Source organism: Anser brachyrhynchus, assembly GCF_964034855.1.
Source record: "Anser brachyrhynchus genome assembly, chromosome: 1".
Lineage (NCBI taxonomy): Eukaryota > Metazoa > Chordata > Aves > Anseriformes > Anatidae > Anser > Anser brachyrhynchus.
Genome location: NC_137694.1, coordinates 74364715 through 74382627, shown reverse-complemented (window position 1 = coordinate 74382627; position 17913 = coordinate 74364715). Strand labels below are relative to the sequence as shown.

Below are 17913 nucleotides of genomic sequence, written 5' to 3'. Positions count from 1 at the left end.
GTGACCTGCTTTCTTAAAGAGCTTCAGGCTTGCAGAGTTCTTCATTAGCGAAGTGTATGGGAGAGAGGTTGTAGGGCACTCTGGGACCTGTGACTGTCCAGAAGTATCCGATCTATCTTCTTAATTTTAATTATCTGCACAGTAGTGAAGGCAGTATGTCAGAACTTTGTTCCACATTGGGAAAGGGAAAACATATCTCTGACACTTTGCCTATAATACTATATTTGATTTCTTCAAATGATGGGCAGGGTGCTAACCAGAATCACACAGGAGAACTCTACAAATGCTATCAATTTCTATTTAATAAGTTAGGAGTGCATATACAGAGAGGCAGCAGAAGATATAGAGGTATTTATGTAGAATATTCATTTTTGTACTTAAAATCTTTCTCTGGTAGTTCAGGCAGAGATGGCACTCTGTTCACCTCACTGGGGGAACTCAGGGTTTAAATAAGTCTTCTCTAGCTAGTTAAAATTTCTTGGCAGATTATTACCTTTGTCCTTAATTGCATTCATTTCCCTGTGGAGAATCCTTGGAGAGAGGTTCTCCATTACATGGCTGCTGGGAGATTTCCAACAATTCATATTTTTCCCAATTAATTTCAGGCTGAAATATTGATTCATTTTTGCAATTAACTGATAATAGGACTGAATTTCTGGGTTGGAGAGTCAGATCTGTGTACCATGGGGTATTATCACTATATACTATAAATTTATGCCCTGTTGGATGAGTCTGTAATGTCTGCTGTATAGATGAACTCACCCAGTTTTGCTTCAGAAGCAAATTGAAAGGAATAACATGATGATGACTTAATGCCTTTGAAGATAATGAAAACATCAACAACTCTTTAGCTCGTGGTGTGAGAAGCTGGTGAGAATACAAGATCTGAATGCTGTAAATAACAGATGTTCAAATTGAAAAGTTTGTAGATGGTAGATAAACATTTTCTCCACTTAAGCCTAAAATATTACATCGAAATCAGTGGATATCATGCTATGGTATGAATAAGTTGTCAATGGCTGTCAGGTTTTAACAAGTCCAACTTGATATGGATGCAAAAAAAAAAGAGCCCAAAAGCATTTTCAGGCTCATTGCTAGGACTTCATTCTGTCTGTATTAGTTTTTAACCAGTCTCCTGACAGCACTGTTGAAAAGAGACATCAATTTGAAGTTAAAACATAGCATGGCATCCCTGCTTTAGTTAGGGAGCACAATATTAGGACTTTCCTCAATGTCACTCTCCAAAAAATGACTCCTTAAACTGTCAAAGTACCTTAAAAGGAGCGAAGTATAAGGGTGTGTGGGTTTCTGTGACAATGTCCTCCAGACTTTCCCCACTTCCAACTTCTTCATGTGCTGCTGTTTCATGAGATGATCGTAGAATCAAAGAATGGTTTAGATTGGAAGGATGACATTGAAGATCATCAAAGCACTTTTCCTATGGAGACAGGCTGAGGGAGTTGGGGTTGTTCATTCCAGAGAAGGCTCCAGGGAGACCTTACAGCAGCCTTCCAGCACCTAAAGGGGGCCTACAGGAAAGCTGGGGAGGGACTCTTTGTCAAGGGCTGTAGTGATAGGACAAGGGGTAATGGTTTTAAATTTAAAAAGTTTAAATTTAGACTACATATTTGGAAGAAATTCTTGACTATGAGGGTGGTGAGGCAGCGAAACAGGCTGCCCAGAGAAGCTGTGGATGCCCCATCCCTGGAGGTGTTCAAGGCCAAGTTGGATGGGGCTGTGAGCAACCTGGTCTGGTGGCAGGTGTCCCTGCCCATAGCATGATGAAAGCTCTGCTGGACTGCCATAGCCCCTGGCAATTTTTGAGTAAGTAGCCCCACTGTGCTGGTGTGCTTACACCCAATGAGACCTCATGTTCTGAGAACTGAAATGATTCTTACATATTATCAGATATCCTTAGATTATGTTAATAATTTACTGTTTCTTGTTATAGAGGTCTGCTATTCTATGCAAAAGGACTATTTAAAGTAATAAAACCTTTCAGCTTTAATCACCTGAGAAATGCCTGTGTCTTCAACTAATTCCCAGAAATAATGCATGTCCATGAAAGAGAAATTTAGTCTGATGTGAGTGTACTTTTTGGCATTCATATTGCTATTAGCCAGAGATTGCTACAGATCTGGAAACAGTCTACAACATCAGTTAAATTGAAATAATTTGCATTTTTTTCTCAAGGTATCTGAAGAATTCTCCATAATAGTAATAATTTCAACAGGACATATGTATGTGTATGTGTTAGAGGTTGAGGGGGGGCGTTGTTTCTTTATTTTTCACTAGCAAGTTTATTTTCCTCCATAAAATGTTTGGATTTTGTATCTATTTCCCATGCGTATTCCTTGGATCCATTACCATACGTATTATGACCATATATTATATGACCATAGCATTGTAAATGCTCAGTCAGAGAAAACAGTTGTAGCAATACACAAGTCAACTAGAAAATTAACAAGCTTTCTTGCAAAGCAGAAAGAAATCTGCCAAAGCACAGGACACAGATAACAGCAAAAGTATGAATAATATCTGTCTTTAGGATATATGAACTTCCAGATATTACTTACCTCTACATCTTTGAAATGTAATTCTAGCACCACTGTACTTTTGTCTGGCTTATGACTTTGGGGGCTAGATGTACCCCTAAAGGGAATCAAAATACCAAAGCAACCATCGCATCCATGTGTGTAATTTAATATAACACCCCCCCCCCAAAAAAAAAAAAAAAAAGAAAAAAAAAAAAAGAGCTGGAAAGGCATCATAATCCCTGAGGCTGGGCTCATACAAACAGACCAGCAGTGATTCATTAGATTCATTTTCACCTTGGTGTCAGGGTCCTGGGGAAGGATACTGCCAAGCTCTGCAACCTCTTCTCCCACGCTGGGGGTTTGGCTGATGTGATGCAGACACATGCCAGGCTGCAGGGAAGCCAGCTAGCTCAGGAGAAAGAGCTGTGAGAAATCTTGCCAGTGACCTCCCCTTCTGTCTTGAGTTCCGTGTTTCAATCAAGCCTCAGCCTTGGTCCTTGCTTTAGCTGTTCTGCAGGCATGCTCTGCCTGGCCATGCACCTTGCTGATCCTGACTGTCTTCAAGACTTGACTTCCCAGGCTGGTGCCTCAGAGCTGCCCCATCACTGCAGACATATCTGGAAATCATAGGAATCTTGGCTGACCCTGATCAACATCACCAGACCCTGTCTGCTCCCCTTCCACTGCTAATAATGGGTCTGACCCCTTGTTGGTGAGGACACCGCCCCAGCCTGTCTTGCAGTTGCCTTCAGCTCCTTGCAGTCTGCCTTGCTGTTCCTTGACTTTTGTTAATATATTTTCATTCATCAGCTAAATATCAAATTATGATAAAAACAACAGTTAGCATTTCAAACAAGCTTACTAAACTGTGTATTTGAGATGGAGAAGGGGGTGGGACATGGTGAGAAGATGTGACATTCTGGTCAGGAGTTTTTCCAACATTTAGTACCTTCTCAGATCATTTGGTTCCCCCCATATGACAGGACAGTAAGCACTTTATGGGGACATAGAAAATGGAAACTTAGAAAATACGGTGTTTTTTAACTGATGTCAAATATTCCTGCCTATTATTGCTTCATCTGAATATATTTGCCTAACATAGCACAGCAGTACTTGTCACAGTGACTTGGGATTGAACTGGCACCTTTGACACTGTGTGAGCTCTACATCCTCACAAAGAGACTTTACATGCAAAGATTATTTCCTTTTCCTGTATTAAAGGCAGATAGAAATGACTGGAGAAAAATAAGTTGATTGCCACTAATCATAAACTTTTGTATTAAGGTTCCGATGGTACATCTCATACACCAGGTTGCTATAGTCAGGGTCTGAGCATTTTTGAGGGGCTCTGACTAAATGATAGGGACAGAAAATCTCAGATATCGGATGAGCAAGGGTGGGAAAACAGGGGAAGGGACTGGGCCTGTGGAAGAGAGGGGACTGGTTAGGAGCAAAGGGGGAACATTTAAGGGGAAAAAAAAAAGTCAAAAGAAAGACAGAAGAAAAACTCTAGATGGATAGAAGTCACTGTACTCCATAGCTCAGCAACCTGTATTACCTTTATTTTCTTTCAGCTGCCCCATCAGTGCATCACTCAGGTTATTCACACATCACATTGTACCATTTTGCAAGAGCAGCTTTCGTCTGTACTTCCAACACATGGAGTCACAAGCTTCTGTGACCTCTGAGAAGCCAGACACGATGGCAAAGAGGAGGTTTCTGTGGGCACTGCTTCTCAAAAGTGAAGTTAGCGCTTTCCTGCAGGGAAACAATCTCTTTGGTGTACTTCAGTGCTGAGATAACATTGTACTATCTGCAAACAAATTATCTGTATTGATCTGTCCAACTAGGTGTGTCTGCCAACGTCATTAACTCCCTTCTACAGCTAGAGGAGCAAAAGACACCTCAGGTAGCTGATAACACCATTTAAATGCATTCTTCCTGCAGATATTTCATTCCCCTAAGAACCCCGTGGAATTAGATACTCCTTTTAATTATTTAATCCTGGACCATTTCAGATTCAGACATTTAGTAAACATGCTATACCCTATTGTAGGAGATTATAAAGCACGTGCTTGGCATGCTTGGAGCTGAAAAAGTTACTAGATTTATTATTCACAGCCACTGGTTAAATTTTTGTACGCAAGTAGGATAGACAACTCTAACAACTAGAAAGAATTTAGTGTGGAAAAAAGAATTAGTACAAATATTTAATCTTATTTCTGTTTTCTGAAAAGGAATCTTGAAGTAAAGCTGGGCTGAAAAAAACATGGACTCCCCTGCTTACCGTATAGATGAAAAGTCTCATCTCTCTTCTTCCTTGTCTTTTGCCTAAATCTTGAAAAATAATTATCATATTATACACTTCCTTAACACAGTTTATTTTTTTTTTGTTTTTGTTTTAATCACAGGCTCATAGGCTAGCTGCAATCTTTTTTTTTTTTTTTTTCAAGGAGAATTTGAAAAATGTACCAATCAGTTCCTGACGTTTAGCTTTCAATGTTGTTTTAGAAGCCTGTAACCTATCAAAATTAAATTTATTTTCATCCATCTGGGTGAAAATCTTTTAAAGGGTCAGGGGGTGTAGTTTCAGAGACTGATATTCTCTGTCCCATCAGGAACTCCTATTGCAGAATAACCTCCTGTGAAGTTCTCCCATTTAGATTTGACATATCTTTGAATGTTTCTCTTCAGCTGGCTTCAAAGATCTTGAACCTGATGCATCACTAGCATCCTCCCTCTTCCTTAATATTAGTGTTCACAAGATATGAACCTGGCAATACACGAAAATGAGACACTGTTTCTCATGTATTTCAGTCACTTGTCAGTTTACAACAAATAGTTAACCTACTCACCTTTCAGAGGTTTTGAAGGAGGAAAGGACCATGAAGAATTCCTGGTGCTGAGTGGAAGAGGATGCAGTACAGAGAACACCACAAAATCAAAAGGACAAAGTCTTAAAACAGCATTCAGTTAAGCAGTGGAATTTCTTGCCCCAGGAAATTGTGGGTGACAACAGTTTACACAACTTAAAAGGACATTTGACAGGTTAATATAAGAGAAATACAATTGAAGGTTGTTAAATACAGTGGATGCCCCTGAGACACAGACTGTTAGAAACTGGAAGAATATTACTGGAAAATGTCGTGCTTTGTCTGTTCTAATACTTCTACTCCCCCTCAGACAGGTACTTCTGTCTCTTGCTGGAGATGGGATACTGGCAGAGATAGACCTTTAGTTTGACCCAGGGCAGGTCTTCTTACATTCCTGTGCAAGTAACCACTTAACTGGGGTGGAGGGAGGTATTTCTGGCTTGGGTTCTTTTCTGGGATGGCATGTCAGAGGCCAAAATGGGACACTGAGATTGGGGGAGAGAATCACAGAATCACAGAACTGTAGGGGTTGGAAGGGACCTGAAGAGATCATCAGGTCCAACCCCTCTGCCAAAGCAGGTTCCCTAGAGCAGGTTGCCCAGGAAGGCGTCCAGATGGGCCTTGAATATCTCCAGAGAAGGAGACTCCACAACCTCCCTGGGCAGCGTGTTCCAGTGCTCTGTCACCCTTACCGTGAAGAAGTTCTTTCACATGTTGGTGCAGAACTTCCTGTGTTCCACTTTGTGGCCATTGCCCCTTGTCCTGTCCCCACAAACCACTGAAAAGAGGTTGGCCAAATCCCTCTGTCTCCCACACTTGAGATATTTATAAACATTAATAAGATCCCCTCTCAGTCTTCTTTTCTCCAGGCTGAACAGACCCAGGTCTCTCAGCCGTTCCTCATAGGGGAGATGCTCCAGGCCCCGTATCATCTTTGTTGCCTTCTGCGGGACTCTTTCGAGAAGATCCCTGTCTTTTTTGTACCGGGGAGCCCAGAACTGGACACAGTACTCCAGGTGAGGCCTGACCAGGGCAGAGTAGAGGGGGAGGATCACCTCCCTTGACCTGCTGGCCACGCTCCTTTTAATGCACACCAGGATCCCATTGGCCTTCTTGGCCACCAGGGCACACTGTTGGCTCATGGTCAACCTGTCGTCCACCAGGACCCCCAGGTCCTTCTCCGCAGAGCTCCTCTCCAGCAGGTCATTCCCCAGCCTGTACTGATACATGCGGTTGTTCCTTCCCAGGTGCAAAACTCTACACTTGCTTTTGCTAAACTTAATTTGGTTTCTTCCTGCTCAGCTCTCCAGCCTGTCCAGGTCTCGCTGAATGGTAGCACAGCCTTCTGGCCTGTTGGCCACTCCTCCCGGCTTTGTATCATCGGCATACTTGCTGGGGGTGGACACAATTCCCTCATCAAGGTCGTCGATGAAGATGTTGAACAAGACCAGACCCAGCACCGACCCCTGGGGAACACCGCTTGTCATAGGTCTCCAGCCGGACTCTGCGCCGCCGATCACCACCCTCTGAGCTTGGCCAGTCAGCCAGTTCTCAACCCACCTTACTGTCCACTCATCTAGCTCACACTTTTTCAGCTTTGCTAGCAGGATGTCATGGGAGACAGTATCGAAAGCCTTGCTAAAGTAAAGGTAGATGACATCACTACTCTCCCCCCATATACCCAGCTGGTGATGCCATCATAGAAGGCGACGAGGTTGGTCAAGCACAACTTCCCCTTGGTGAATCCATGCTGACTACTCCTCATAACATTCTTCTCTTCCAATTGCTTGGAGATGGCATCCAGAACAAGCTGTTCCAACACCTTTCGAGGGACAGAGGTGAGACTGACTGGCCTGTAGTTTCCCGGATCCTCCTTCTTGCCCTTCTTGAAGACCGGAGTGACATTGGCTATCCTCCAGTCTTCAGGCACCTCTCCTGTTCTCCAGGACCTTTCAAAGATGATAGAGAACGGTTCGGTGATCACCTCCGCTGACTCCCTCAGCACACATGGATGCATCCCATCAGGGCCTATGGATATGCGTGTGTTGATCCTACTCCGACTCTCCTGAACAACTCCTTCATCCACCAGGGGGGAGCTCTCCATTTCCCAGACTCTTTCTCCTCCCTCCAGGGTCCAGGAGTCCTACGGGGGAGTCTTTGAAGCAAATACCAAAGCAAAGAAGGCATTCAATATCTCTGCCTTCTCACTGTCCCCCGTTACCAGGACACCCCCCTCATTCAGCAGGGGACCCACGTTATCTCTAGTCTTCCTTTTACTGTTTACATATTTAAAAAAAAAACTTCTTATTATCCTTTATCTCTTTTGCAAGCTTCATCTCCATGTGGGCTTTAGCCTTCCTCTTCACGTCCCTGCAGGCCCTGACAACACTCCTATACTCCTCCCAAGAGGACAGGCCCTCTTTCCACATTTCGTAGATCTTCCTCTTCCTTTTGATCTTGTTGATGAGCTCCTTGCTCATCCACGCAGGTCTCCTGCCCCCCTTCCCCGATTTCCTAGTCTTAGGGATGCACCAATGCACTGATCCTGAGCTTGGAAGTTCTTCTGTAAGGTGTTTTTTTGTTGTTGTTGTTGTTTTGTTGTTGTTGTTGTTTTTTCTTATCAAAACTTCAGTACAAAATGTACTTGGTTCTTTAAAATCATCATGTTTTCCCATATCATCTTTCTTTTTTTCCCTATCTAATCTAAACTTACCTAACTATTTAGAGAGTCCTGGATTCCTTTAACCTAGCTTCAAGTACCAAGCTAAAGAATCTATATTTGGATCAAGGTCACTGTAGGGTCCCTCTGCAGTCAGTGAAGAATGCTAGGCAGTTCCACGGGTGATTCATAGCATAGTTGGGGTGCATCTCCCTCAGGAAGCATGAATTAGCTATGTAAAAGCCTAACATGACCTTGTTTCTAATTTAAGCATTTAAGCACATCAGCTAAGTAACTAAATTGTCAAGTCCTCAAGTTAGCTAGGAACAGTGTTTGCTGTCGTTGTACCTGCATTCTAGATTTATTATGTGCATGTGTAGTGAAAAGTCATTTGCTCTTTCAAACTTCTAATCCACAGAAACCATAGAACAAGTGTTGTGACATGAATGTAAAATCAAAATATACAATAAACAAAAATGAAGGTCAGCTGCTCAGAGTCCTTCATTTCCAGACAGTTTTCATACACAGACAAAGAACATTATCAGGATAAAACCGAACAAATTTAATAAGCAGGATAGAGCACACATAACACCATGTAAAATCAACATTTTTCCTATCCATCCAACAATACAGGTCCTGCTATAATATGTGGCTAATCGTTCTTCATTTTCCAAATACGATAAGAAAGACCCATAAGGATTTTATTTGCCATACTATTGTTATATCTGTTTCTGTTGGAATTCCTTTTTAATTTAGTAATCAAGCTAATTTTGTATGCAATAAAATGTCACGATAGCTTAATTTTGCATTTCCCTAGGAAAAAAGAAGCAGTGCATAAATGAGGTTTTGCTAAACTTAATTTGGTTTCTTCCTGCTCAGCTCTCCAGCCTGTCCAGGTCTCGCTGAATGGTAGCACAGCCTTCTGGCCTGTTGGCCACTCCTCCCGGCTTTGTATCATCGGCATACTTGCTGAGGGTGGACACAGTTCTGGAAAATTCTTGGATACTGGCAAGCTCTGCAACCTCTTCTCCCACACTGGGGGTTTGGCTGATGTGATGCAGACACATGCCAGGCTGCAGGGAAGCCAGCTAGCTCAGGAGAAAGAGCTGTAAGAAATCTTGCCAGTGACCTCCCCTTCTGTCTTGAGTTCCGTGTTTCAATCAAGCCTCAGCCTTGGTCCTTGCTTTAGCTGTTCTGCAGGCATGCTCTGCCTGGCCATGCACCTTGCTGATCCTGACTGTCTTCAAGACTTGACTTCCCAGGCTGGTGCCTCAGAGCTGCCCCATCACTGCAGACATATCTGGAAATCATAGGAATCTTGGCTGACCCTGATCAACATCACCAGACCCTGTCTGCTCCCCTTCCACTGCTAATAATGGGTCTGACCCCTTGTTGGTGAGGACACCGCCCCAGCCTGTCTTGCAGTTGCCTTCAGCTCCTTGCAGTCTGCCTTGCTGTTCCTTGACTTTTGTTAATATATTTTCATTCATCAGCTAAATATCAAAATATCAGTGACTGATGGACTACAATGTAGTGCTGTTATTCAGAAGAACCTCAACAGGCTGGATAAAAGGGCCAACAGAAATCTTATAAAGTTCAGGAAAAGGAAATGCAAAGTACTGCACCTGTGGAGTTATAACTCCATGCACCAGTATATGCTGCAGGATGACTGGCTGGAAAGCAGCTCTGTGGAAAAGGACATAGTGGTCCTGATGGACACCAAGTTGAAAATGAACCAGCAATGTGTCCTTGCAGCACAAAGGCCAATGGCCTCCTGATCCGCATCAGAAGAGCACTGTCAGAAGACTGAAGGAGGTGACCCTTCTTCTCTGGTCAGCAGTGGTGAGACGCATCCGGAGTGCTGGGTCAATCTATTGGTTCCCAGTACAAGAGGGACATACTCGAATGAGTCCAGCGAAAGGCTATGAAGATGATGAAGGGACTGTAGCATCTGTCATACAAGGACAGGCTGAGAGAGCTGGGATCATTTAGCCCAGAGAAGAAAAGGCTTGCGGTGATGAACTTAAAAAGTTATATAAATATTGACTGGGTGGGACTGAAGACAAGAGATAATGGACATAAATTGAAATACAAGAAATGCTCTTTAGACTGAACATCTTTATTTATTTATTTTTTAATGTGCAGTTGACAGAATGCTGGCACAAGTTGCACAAGCTGCCAAGAGAGGTTGTGAAGTTTCCTCCTTGGAGATCTTCAAAAGCTGCCAGGATGTGGTCTTGGGCAACCTACTCTGGGTGGCCCTGGTTGAGAAGGGGGTTTGGAGCAGATGGTCTCCAGAGGTCCCTTCCAGCCTCAGACATTCTGTGGTTCAGTTGAATAGGGTGGTTTGTCTTTGGTATCAAAGAACTGAAGCCTGTGCTGCCATTTCTGAGCTATACCAGATAAAACTTGATCACATTTGTTACAAATATCATATGAAAACAGTCAACTGCAGGGCATCGATCTCTTTCTTTAATGGAAAGGTTGGTGCTTGTGAGAAATAACTTTTCTAGAAACACATTTGGAGAAAGAGCAAGATGTGTATACCTTACTGAGTTTATTTCCAGATAACAGAACGATAGCTAGAACAGAAGAACCCTTAAAAAAAAAAAAGAAAGAAAGAAAGAAAAAAAAAGCTTATACAGCTTTTCATTGCAACATGGCTTGCAGTCCCAGATAGCTGATTTTAATAAAAGAGTCTTCTTCACTTCTGCTAATCAGATTAGGAGGCATGCAATTAAGTATCAGCTCTTACTAAGATAGAAGATTGAAGACCCCTTCCCAGGCATTGATAGGATAAGGAGCTGGAAAATCTTTTCTGTGTATTTGGTAGAAGGGAGTAAAAGAATGAGGATTATACAATATCACAGTGAATTTTAAGAAAGAAACTCAAACACATGCCATTAAAATTAAACCAAGTATCCTGCTAAAGGAAATAGAAAGCTTTCTGTTTCTGGGCCTCTGAAACACAGCAGAAATATTCAGGACTGCATTCAGGATGCACAGAAAATATTTTGCCTACAAATGATGCCCTTTGGGTGAGAATCACAGTATATTGGTAAGAGAGGGAAAAGCTCCTACTGTTTGTACTAGTGTATGGTGTTACTTTCCATGAATAAGAAGGTTTGGTCTGCAAGTCTATCAATTTAACAGACTCCTCAATTTAACAGAGTGAAAGCCCCGCTGTCTTGCCCGTGGAAGAGGACCTCTTCTATTGCTCTCAGTAGTTACCAGGCCCAACTCTGGCAAAATAAACCCAGGAATCAGTAGTCACTGAAGAAGCTTTCACCTCTGACTTCATCTTGCTCTGTGTCAAGGGCTCTCAAACTGTGGCATATAAACTGTTTCAAAGAGCTGTGCCTGTACTGTGCTGCTACCATGGCAGCTGTGAATCTCATCCCAATTCATTTAACAGCAAAGACAAAGTGAAAAGCATCAAGTGGTCCAGCAGCTTGGTGAGGCTGAGCACCCCTGCAAAAGATGTCCTGGAAAAAGCAAGATGTCCTGCAAAGCAGGGTTGGGATAAGTACAAGCCCACCTATGTCCAAGCACAAAGCTTAGGATGTAGAAGTACAAACAGAGCTTCCCTAATCTCTGCTCATGTGTACAGCACCTGGCAATGGCAACATTTGCTGCTGAGAATGACAAAATCTGGTCAAAGAAAGTTTGGTCAGTATTACTTATGACCAGGTATACAAAATGGAGGCACCAGGAAGAAGCAGAAAATGAATTGTGAATGTTAATGAATTTCCTCTTGCAGCTTTCATCTCATACATCACACATTAATGCAGCCTTTAAAATTTTATTTTATTTTTCTAAAGTCAGTAATAGAAAAATTAAATTATGCATAATATAACTTACAAAGAGTCTGAAGACTTTCAAGAAGGTGAACAGAAATTTCTGAGACTATTGCAAAAAAAAAAATATTATGGTGCTACCTACTGAGAAAAGTATTTGGAGCCCTTTCTAAAACCACTCCGAAGTGTGTTTGTGGACACCATCAGCTACAAAGGATTTACTGCAAGGATGGCAACTCTCAAAGCTGGTGACAGACTGGAAATGAAGTTGGCTTTGCCATTCAGGACAGATTGGTGAGTACTCCCCTGTCCAAGTGCATGTTACACGCGGATGTAGTTCATACAGTTCCATTTGTTAAAGTGAAAGGTTGTTCTGTGGCATTCATCAGTCTGAAAACAATTACTGATCTCATAAAAAGTAATTGCCACACAAAGCATCTTGCTTCTCAACAAAGATATGGAAAATAAACAAACAAACAAAAACGAAACAAAAAAAACACAAACCACAGCTCTCAGGGAGACTGTTAGTAGAAAGAAACTCTCCACACAAATTGCTATGTCAGTGTTACAGAGATGTGTGAGCTGAAGCAGATGTGTGATATCTGATATGTGTGAGGTGAAACATAAACCAGAATTGGACAGTAACCAGTCTGCATTTTCAGAGATCTCATGCCCATAAAAACAGTTTAAAATGGGTTTCACAAAGCTCTATAATGAGAAATTGTGCTTGGGAGACCAGATCTGCTTTGCCAGCCTGGTCACAAGCACCTTGCTGCCCTCAGCATCATCCCTGCTCATCCCAGCCTCAACCTCCCACTTAGGGGAATGGGCAGAGCCATGCTCCTCTGCCTTGCAAAGACCTCCCATGTCTCCCCACCATGAGGCTACTGTTCTTCTAATAGTCAAACTTGTGCTTTAAAAAGCCTTACTCCTGCACCCATTTAAACAGCGTCTTCCCATTTTTATACACATATTGAGCTGCTTTCAGTACAAAGTATAGTATATAAAGCAGATCCCTTTCCATAGCATGGCTATGTGGATATAAAGATGGCAGTTTCATTGTTACTGTTACGCATAGGGCAAAGAAAAAAGTATTGACAACAGCTGAATGGATCCATACTAAGATTTCTATCTGTATAACCATAAAGAAATCCCTGCTTAGCTATAATAGTTAAACCAGCACAAGAACTGTGCTAAGAACTGTGGTCATGTAATCCAGAGCGCCTGAAGTACTGGGATTTACGTTACTGCACATCAGCAGGGTACCATGATAATCTGTAGCCTTCAACATACACTAACTAATATGAGTGTATAGTTCCTTTAAGCTAATTTTACTTCTCGGATCAGATGGATTAAAAAGAGCATGAACAGAGTTGCAAACAGAAATTTGCAAAGTGGTGGTAATATAATAATACTAAGTCATAAAGCAATATCCTACTTTTCTTATGCTGCCAGAGCTGGGGTGAAGTGACATTAGTGCAACAGAAAGAAAGAGATTGCTTTTGTAGACTTCCTGGGCAAGGTCTTTCAGTGGGGTGTACCAAGCTGAACAGAATCAAGCCTCCCCCCTTACTGCAGTAATAAATAATTACTGAACCAAAGCAGATAAGGGAAATTACCAATGATCTTGAGAATGGTTCTTTTAATATGGAACAGAGCACTGTTAAAGCAATTAAATTGCTTGTAAAAAACAACAACAACAACAAACACAAAAAACACACAGCAGGATTTTAACAGCTGCAGGTATGTAAGTCTATAAACACTACTGCTGTGTTTTCAGTCAGGCATGGTTTACACCACGGTCCTAATCTGTTCTACGGTGCCGCTTCTCCTGTCATACTTTGCTACTCCTTTTTCCCAAAGACTGTATGCGCATTAGCAGTGAGAGGCAGCAAACCCTGCCTGCCGTAGTGATAGTTTATGCAGTCCCTTCACACCCTGCCACATGCATGAAGGGAAGTCTGTCTCAAATTCTGAAATGTTTCCTTTTGAGCAGGAATGGAGGCAAGGAAAGGAACTGTGCAACAGAGAGCTGGGAGGGAGGGAAGCTTTTCTGTAAGTCACAGCATGGGAAATATAAGAAGAATTTCCAAGTGGTAAACCCAGAATTCAATTCAGGACACTTACCCTCATGTTGAAATTCTAAAAAAAAGGCATTACATAATCTTTATGCAACAAAGTGATAAAACACAGCTTGTTTTTATGCTATCAAGGTCTCAATTTGCTTATTCAGATTAGAAGCATCTGTTATTGAACTGAATTTCCTTTACTATGTGAGCTAGTAAATGTAGCTCCCAAATGAGCTACATAGCTGAAAATATTTGTGAATATTTTTCAGTATATGTTGACAGAAGCTTCTCTTAGTTTTTCTTTCAAAACATTGCTGATTGGGGTGGGATAACAAGAGATAATACCTGCACGTTTGTCCTGGTTTTAGCTAGGATAGAGTCAATTTTCCTCCTAGCAGCTGGTAGGGTGCTATGTTTTGGATTAGGATGAGAAGAGCGCTGATAACATGCTGATGTTTTAATTGTTGCAGAGCAGTGCTTACACCAAGCCAAGGACTTTTCAGCTTCTCGCTCTGTCCTGCCAGCGAGCAGGCTAGGGGTGCAGCAGGAGCTGGGAGGGGACAGACCCAGGACAGCTGACCCAAACTGGCCAAAGGGGTATTCCATACCATCTGACGTCATGCTAAACAATATATAGGGGTGGCTGGCCGGGGTGGGGGGCCGGCTGCTCGGGGATAGGCTGGGCATCGGTCAGCGGGTGGTGAGCAATTGCATTGTGCATCACTTGTTTCGTACACATTATTATTAGTAGTAGTATTATCATTATTATTTTTTTCCATCTTAATAAACTGTCTCTATCTCAACCCACAGGCTTCATTTTCCTGTTTCTCTCTCCCATCCCAGAGACGGAGAGGGGAGGATGAGCGAACAGCTGTGTGGTGCTTAGCTGCCGGCTGGGTTAAACCACAGCAGTCCTTTTGGAGCCCAACGTGGGGCCCAAAGGGTTGAGATAACGACAGATCTGACCAGAGTGTGTTAAACCAAAATTAGTATAAGTATTAGACCTGCTTAATAGTTGCTAGTCACAATGTTGATTGCTTTTATCTCGGGTCTGCTGTGCCTGTTTTCCAAATTGAGTTATATAGCACATTACTTATTGTATGTGTTCCCTGTTGTGCTGTTTATCCTTTCTGGGGCCTGGTTTAAGATCATTATTTTACTGTGCAGTGTAACACTGGCTTATGGTATGATGAAATTGCTGATCATGAGACTAATCTGGTATTTGTACTCAGCACTGTTGTCGACTGTACTTTGGAAACCATACCTCAGAAACTATTATCAAGTACACCTATTACCTTATTTCTTCAGGTAGCCAATGCCAGTTTTGTGCTTCTCATATATACCTGCTGTTCAAAGGTTAAGTTTAGTGACATAAAACATTCTCTGTCATGATGATTAATTGAAGGATATCAGCTGATAGCCACTGCACTGAAGTCAGAAGTTTCATACCTTCTTGTTGCTTGACAACAAATTCCCAAGAAATAACATGATACAATGGCTTTCTACTGGCTAGTCATTCTTGTATGTGTAAAAAAGAGGATGGATTTCCTGATAAAAGTAGAATGCTGTTAAGGAACACCTTTTCAGAAGTACAGAAATAGAGAACTGTAAAGCTTTTATACTACAGATGGACTAAATACTGTTGTATCTTCTGCAAGTACGGAAGCTGGCCCAATTACGACTTCAATACAATCTTGGTGAATAAAGAGGTTTTAAGGCATGTCTGAATTACTGCATCTCTGAGCAAAGTGAGAAAATGACAAATGAATACAAGTTTCCTAGGGGGAGATATTTTTTCCTACTTGTTCACTCTCCCTTTCTCCTTCACCCCCCTTCTTATAATGCAGGCTAGTTACGATAGCTTTTCAAGATTTTGAATACCCTTGGGATGTTCAGACCAGCATGCTGTTATTGTTATGTCTCCTGAATGCACTTCAGATTTTGTTTAAGGTTAAACAACTACTTAGGAATGCCATCCAGAGATCTGTCCTGAGGTGGGATGGTTATGAGTGGCAGGGAGTGTGGGAGGATATGGGCAGGTATCCAGAGCAGTGGGCACCTCCAGTACTTTGGAAATTCACCCCTGAACAACTGCAAAATCCTAAAAAACTGGTAGAATGTTTGAAAAAGGGGTGTCATCATTCTGGCAATTCCAAAGAGACACAAATCACTGCAACGTGCTGGGGTCTGGCCTGTGCCTATTGAGCTGCAATCGATGCCACTATAAACCTAGTGACAGACCCTGCGGCCACTCCAAGTCCTGCGACAGGCCCAACGGCCACTCCAACCCCTGCAGCCACTCCAACCCCTACGATGGACCCTGCAGCCACTCCAGCCTCTGCAGCCACTCCAGCCCCTGTGATGGGCCCAGTGGTCATTCCAGCGCCTGCATCCTCTCCAGTGGCCTCTCCAGCTCCTGCGGCCACTCCAGCCCCTGCGGCCACTCCAACCCCTGCGATGGGTCCAGCAGTCGTTTGAGTTCCTGTGACGGGCCCAGCGGTCGTTCTAGCTCCTGTGACGGGCCCAGCGGTCATTCTAGCCCCTGTGATGGGCCCTGCGGTTGTTCCAAACCTTGTGGCGGGCCCAGTGTTTATTCCAACCCCTGTGGCGGGCCCTGCATTCATTCCAACCCCTGTGGCAGGCTCTGTGGCTGGCTCAGAGAAACGAACTGTAGCAGTGCAAGTTGCCCCTGTAGCCAAGGTGAAAAAATGGTTTAGAGAGTCAGATTGTTTAGAACGCAGAGAAACTCCTGCTAAGACTAAGCATGGAGAATATGAGTCCGGGCCTTCAGAGGAACAGAAGGATGAAGATGAAGATGTCGAAAAAACAGAAGTAATTACCCGAACCCTATACCAGCGTGAGCTACAAGATGTACGAAAAGATTTTGGTCGCTATATAGGTGAGCAGCCTGTCACCTGGCTGCTCCGGTGCTGGGACACTGAAGCCAATTGTCTGGAATTAGAGGGCAGGGAAGCCAGGCGGCTGGGATCCCTTGCTAGAGACGCAGGCATTGACAAAGCAATTGGAGATGGAGCACCACCTTACAGCCTCTGGAGGCGTCTCCTGTCAGCTGTGAAGGAAAGGTATCCCTTCAAGGAAGAACTTGTATGTCTACCAGGCAAGTGGACCACCATGAAGAAGGGAATCCAGTACCTGAGGGAATTGGCCGTATGGGAGGTGATTTATAGGGACCTAGACAACGAACAAATATCCACAGATCCAGATGAAGTCAAGTGTACATGACCCATGTGGCGGAAGTTTGTAAGGAGTGCACCACCATCATATGCCAGCTCATTGGCAGTAATGGCCTTGAAAGAACATGAGGAACCCACAGTGGATGAATTGACTAAACAACTCCGGCAGTACAAAAATAATCTCTCCTCTTCCCTACAGGCCTGTGTCTTGGCTGTGGAGAAACTTTCTGAAGAGGTCCACCAACTTGAAGAGAGTTTATTTTCCTCCCCACCTGTACAAACCAGTGTCTCAGCTATCAGGGGTAAGCGTCCATCCGTGCAAGGAAGACGATACAGTGGGTACACACCCCGTGCCACCCTGTGGTTTTACCTACGTGACCATGGAGAGGACATGAGAAAATGGGATGGAAAATCTACCTCAACCCTAGAGGCACGGGTATGTGAGTTGCAAACAAAAACAATCGGGAAAAAGGGGTTCTCTGAGAAGCTTGCTGCTCCAACTTCCAGCAGGCAGTCCTTCAGACACAGAAATGTAGATTCTGACCAGGATTAGGGGGGCCCTGCCTCCAGCCAGGGGGAGGAAAGGGACAATCGAGTTTACTGGACTGTGTGGATTTGATGGCCTGGCACGTCAGACGCACAGAAGTATAAGGCTTTAGTAGACACTGGTGCACAGTGTACTGTAATGCCATCAAGCTATAAAGGGTCAGAACTCATCTGTATTTATGGGGTGAAGGGGGGATCCCAGCAGTTTACTGTATTGGAGGCTGAAGTGAGTCTAACT

General features: G+C 43.2%; 1 long non-coding RNA gene across 7 annotated transcripts in view; it reads right to left on the bottom strand.

The window, feature by feature from the left end:
* Positions 1-665: 665 nt before the first annotated feature.
* LOC308198611 overlaps positions 666-17913 on the bottom strand; it is a 219763-nt gene continuing 202515 nt past the window's right edge. The window contains exons 4-6 of one of the 7 annotated variants that reach the window (XR_013954056.1): positions 5393-5439; positions 4825-4874; positions 666-4295 (exon numbers count right to left, since the gene is read on the bottom strand). This is a non-coding gene — a long non-coding RNA (uncharacterized lncRNA). Of the gene's footprint in view, positions 5440-17913 lie in introns of all 7 variants that reach the window. The other 6 variants (XR_013954052.1, XR_013954053.1, XR_013954054.1 and 3 more) reach the window with 6 other exon arrangements.